The sequence below is a fragment of the Orycteropus afer genome, unplaced genomic scaffold, assembly GCF_000298275.1.
Source record: "Orycteropus afer afer isolate SDZICR_OR568_19922 unplaced genomic scaffold, OryAfe1.0 scaffold00120, whole genome shotgun sequence".
Classification (NCBI taxonomy): domain Eukaryota; kingdom Metazoa; phylum Chordata; class Mammalia; order Tubulidentata; family Orycteropodidae; genus Orycteropus; species Orycteropus afer.
The window spans coordinates 6125678-6129923 of record NW_006921707.1 but is presented as its reverse complement, the minus strand read 5'-3'; the positions used below and the strand labels follow the sequence as shown (position 1 = coordinate 6129923).

The window sequence follows — 4246 nt, the reverse complement described above, 5'->3', positions numbered from 1 at the left end:
CACTATTCCATTTCATGCCAGTCTCTTGGTTCTGCTGCCTCTGCTGCCACCATCTTCCTGCCAAGCCTCTCTCATCTCTCTGCCATCTGTCTGCTGTTCCCCTGGGTTGAGGAGGTTCAATGCAGGCATCTCTGGTCCAAGGATATGCTCCATTCCCTGTTCTTCTTCTGTCTTGATGGTACTGAGATTTCCCTTTCCACCTCTGGGATGGCTCATTTTAAGCCTAGCAAGATGGCTGTACTAGTTACCCAGTGCTGCTCTGACAGAAATATACCACAAATCAGATGGCCTTGACAAACAGGAGTTTATTCTTACAACTTGGAGACTTTAAGTCCAAGTTCAAAATGCCAGCCTCTAGGGGCTGGGTGAAAGCCCCTCAATCTTGAGGTCCAGCTCTGCCTCCTGCTCCAGGCCCACTGGATCTAGAGACATTTATTCACTCAGACAGCTGCTGGCTGCTGAGGCTGAGAAGCCCCAAGGTTGACAAGTAAAAAGGCATGTTACTAATGTTACCAAACCACATGGCAGGCCATTAACTTAATTCCATTGTAAGTCCCAAGGTCGGCAGAGTATAGCAGGCTGCTGAGCAATGACATGGCTACATGAAGGGTCCAAGTATGCCATAAGCTAGAGACCATTCCCAAGGCTTTTCCTTATATACAGGAAGCAGACCACATCCCAAAGGCAGCTACTCAGCTGCTTGTGGTAGATCCCACCATGAAACTGGTTGCCAGTCTCATCCTGGGGAATAACTACCACCAGCTGCCCAGCCACTCAACCAGGCCCAGCCAAGTTGACACATAAACATAACTACTATAATTCCACCCCTTGTCAACTTGGCATCTGTACAGATCTCTCTCACTGGGTGGCTCCAGTCTCCTAGTTCCTCTAAGTGGTGACCTCACCCCCTTGACCTGGTGGGCTCCCTGTTCCTCTCCCTCTTGGGCATGGCAGCACCGCCACCTCACTCTTGGCCAGTGGCTATGGCTCCATCTCACTGGCTCACGTGAACAAGCAGCCTCACACTCCAGAACGAAGTTGGTGAAGGTCTGGCTCTGAAACCTAGAGGTCTGTGGTCATTCTACCCCCCAAAGGCCATGGTCCTACCCTTACGGGCTGAGGCAGCTCTGCTTCTATTTCTTTGGTCTCTCTGTTTCTGCCAATTAATGCCCAGGGGCAACCCACTCCACCAGGAATCTTCTTGCCCAAAGGGACATTTAGCTTTCTTGCTCCTTGGTCCGGCCAACCTGCTATTCCATTTCAAGCTGGTCTCTTCTGCCAATTAATGCCTGAAGGCAACCCACTCCACCAGGAAGCCGCCTAACCAAAGGCATCAAGCTTTCTCCTCCACGGGCTGATAAGGCTGTCGCTGTCTCATGTCAGCTCTCTTGGCTCTGCTCCTGCTGTCTCTCATGCCAGTCTCTTGTTCTGTCCTGTAAGCCTACAGCACTCCGTATTCCCAGGCAGTCTCCCATCCAACTACTAACCAGGCCCAACCCTGGTTAGCTTCCGAGATCAGAAGAGATTGGGCATGTTCAGGATGGTATGGCCAATGGCCATCCCTGCACATTAGGGTTCTGCACACCTTATTTGCACAGTCCCATCCACACAAGGGTGCCATGTACCTTGTTTACATCATTAACAAGCTGTTCAATCCCTTGGTGGGCCACAAGCACATCACATTTACATAGTTCCACCCAGTCATCTGGTGGAAGTCACAAAGACCATGGCTAGAAGAGCTATACTAAGTATTTCTTACCTTGAAGAATTCTTTCCTTGAAGTAGTCCCTTATGTTGTTGTTGTTGTTATGTGCCATCGAGTGGGATCCGACTCTAGTCCCTTATATGCTGAAAATATATGACATGGTGTGCTTGTTTTGCCTGAGAAAAAGGATGAACTGGAAAAAATGAAGCTACCGTAATTGAATTTACCTGAACACAAAGAATGTTGTCTTGAGTCATCCTCAAAATTGCTTTCTGCATTGTCAGACTTTGGTGAAACAATAAGCCCTGAAAATAGTTAAGACTTGGTTTGTGCTTTGGGGAAAAAAAATGAAAAACTAAAATGTTTCTGTCAAATGTTCTCATCCATTCCAGAATTACTAAAATCTATTCCAATATTTTCAGTAGCCAATTCTTTCAGAAGTGGATGGCCCCATCCTTCTTCCTAGTCTGTGTTAGTCTGGAAGCTTCACTGAAACATATCCACCATGGATGACCCTGCTGGTATTCAAAATACCAGTGACATAGCATCCAGCCTCACAGCAACATGCAAGCCACCACAGCATGACAAACTGACAGATGAGGGGTGGAATGATCCTTAAAGCAAGAATGGCCAGACTTCATCTCACCTACTTTGGTCATGTGGTCAGAAGGGACCAGTCCCTGGAAAAGGATATCATGCTTGGTAAAGGGGAAGATCAGAGGAAAAGGGGGAAGATCTTCAACAAGATGAATTCACACCATAGCTGCAATGATGAGCTCAATCACAGCAAGGTTTGTGAGGATGGTGTAGGACAAGGCAGTATTTCATTGTATTGTGCATAGGGTTGCTATGAGTCAGAATCAACTTGACAGCACCTAACAACAACAACATTCCTTTATTAATCAGATCATGGAGAAATTGCCATTTCCCTTCATCATGTGTTAAGATGAAAGTACTGACATTTGTTAGCAGAGCCAACTCCTGGTTCCCATCTGTTATTTGCACAAGGACAGCATCAAAGGAAGATTCCTATTTTGGGAACCCTATTGGAAAGTTCAAAGGGCTCCTGTGGTTTTGAAATTGTAATAATTTTATTTGCCAAGCAAAACTTCAGCTCAAAGAAATGTTGGTGTTGTGCATGGTATGTTTTCTGTCTTGGTGAAGGAAGAAACCATATCTCACTGAAATTCATTCTTATTCTAGATTATTTTGTATTTGTCAAAGATGAATCCCTAATGAAATTTTGTTTACCATCACAAAAGTCAACAACTTCATCAGTATTAAGGCCTTGAATTTCAAGAAGATTTATTTGAAAAGCAGAATATGAATTTCTCATCTACTATACAGCTCTGGTAGCATAGTGCCTAAGGCATTTGACTGCTAACCAGAAAGCTGGAGGTTCAAACCCACCAGCCACTTCTCAGAAGGAAGGTTGGGCAATCTACTTCCATCATGATACTGCCTCAGAAACCCAAGGAGGGGTTGCTATGAATCAGGTCTAACTCAACGGCACATAACAACAACAACAACATACAGAAATCCACTAACAGTCTACATTTTACCATACAGTAAAATGTATGGTAAATGAGTCTGTTGTTAGTTGCTGTCAGGTCAATTCTGATTCATGGCAATGCTGTGCAAGCAGAGTAGAACTACTCCACAGAATTTTTGAGGTCATCAACTGATTTCAGAAGCAGATTGTCAAGTCTGTCTTCCCAGGATGGGTTCAAACTGCCAATCTTTTGGCTAGCAGTTGAGTGCTTAACCATTTTTATGGCTAAAGTCTGTTGTTGTTGTTGTTGTTGTTATGTGCCATTGAGTTGGCCCTGACTCATACCAATCCCTCCTTGGGTTTCCAAGGTAGTATCACTACGGAAGTGGATTGCCCAACCTTCCTCTGAGGAGTGGTGGTGGGTTTGAACCACCAATCTTCTGGTTAGCAGTCAAGTGCCTTAGGCACTATGCTACCAGAACTCCTAGGCTAAAGTCTAGTACCATTTAATTAACCTTGAGGCAGAAAACACCTATATAACTACTTCTCAGACTTAAGATGCCAGATTAAGCAACATTTCCTTGAGGTCATTGCTAAAGGGGCAGTGAGGCCGCATCTTCTGACCTCAGTCTAACCCCACAAGAGGAAGACAGAATCATCATCAGTGTTCCTGCGAGGCCAGACATGCTGCCTCTCTCCAGCCCTTTCACCAACCCTGACACCAACCATTCCTCCTGCAGCACTCACCACCTTTCTGCTGGGTTTGATAATTCACTGCAGTGGCCACACAGAACTCACAGATTATGGGGTTTATAAGGGAAGCACCAAGCTACAATTCAAGTTCAGGAAAAACCCTCAGTCTCTCTCAGCCCGCCATCTCTCAGCCAACAGTCTCTTTCAGCCACTCTTCCAGCAATGTGTGTCTCTGGGTGTCTCTCTCAGCAAAGCATGTCTCTCGGTGTCTCTTTCTCAGCATCACATGTCTCTCAGGAGCACATTTCTCTCAGCAGCATGTCTTTCTCAGCCAGCAGTCAGAGAGACCTCTTCTG

General features: G+C 45.7%; 1 pseudogene; it reads right to left on the bottom strand.

Annotated features, from left to right (window-relative positions):
* Positions 1-1438: 1438 nt before the first annotated feature.
* LOC122150321 lies at positions 1439-1557 on the bottom strand (annotated as a pseudogene).
* Positions 1558-4246: the final 2689 nt, after the last annotated feature.